Below are 1,033 nucleotides of genomic sequence, written 5' to 3'. Positions count from 1 at the left end.
GATTGGAGGCTCATTCTGCATCAGACCGTCGTAGGGAACAGACGCATTATAGTTTGCTCTGCCATTGCTAGCTTTTAGCTTTACCTGGTGTGCTAAATAGCCTGAGGAAGATCTTTTGAGATCGAAACGTTGCTTTAGCACACCCTTCCTTGTCTTTTCATTGCAATTTTGCATTTTTGATTTTGAATTCATTCTGATTTGATTTGTTGAAAATTTTGAAACCTACTTTAGTTTAGAAAGGAGAACTTTGGTTGATTTTTGCCTCATTTGCGGGACGTTATTCCTTTCCCCCTTTGGGGAAAGTGTTTTTAGTTGACTGTTTTTGTTTGGAATTTAAATTTAAAACACAAAAACAACAAAAAAAATCTATAAAAAGTTAAAAAATCACAAAAAAAGATTTCATTGTAAAAAAATTTATTTCATTTTTATAATACAAAAAAACAACTTTAAAACATGAATGGTTGGACGCTGGTCCGCAGGGGCAGATGCCGCCAGCGCAACCTCCAGAATGACTGGGGTTGGGGGGATGGACGGTATGTGGGCTGGAAGGACCGTGCATCTTCCTTCCCCATCGCAGGGGAGGGGTTCAGACCCGTCGCCCTAACCCTAACCCTAAACCTAACCCTGTTCCCAACCCTAACCCTAACCCTAACTCTAACCCTATTCCCAATCCTAACCCTAACCCTAACTCTAAACCTATTCCCAACCCTAACCCTAACCCTATTCCCAACCCTAACCCTAACCCTAATTCCAACACTAACACTCACCCTAACCCTATTCCCAACTCTAACCCTAACCCTAACTCTATTAACAACCCTAACCCTAACCCTATTCGGAACCCTAACTCTAATCCTATTCCCAAACCTAACCCTAACTAACCCTATTCCTAACCCTAACCCTATCCCTAACCCTACTCTCAACCCTAACCCTAACCCTATTCCCAACCCTAACCCTAACCCTATTCCCAACCCTAACCCTAACCCTACTCTAAACCCGAACGCTAACCCTATTCCCAACCCTAACCCTAACCCTA

Source organism: Stegastes partitus, unplaced genomic scaffold, assembly GCF_000690725.1.
Source record: "Stegastes partitus isolate 25-593 unplaced genomic scaffold, Stegastes_partitus-1.0.2 Scaffold241, whole genome shotgun sequence".
Classification (NCBI taxonomy): Eukaryota; Metazoa; Chordata; class Actinopteri; family Pomacentridae; genus Stegastes; species Stegastes partitus.
The sequence above is the reverse complement of the archived record's forward strand: the minus strand, read 5'-3'. Positions refer to the sequence as shown.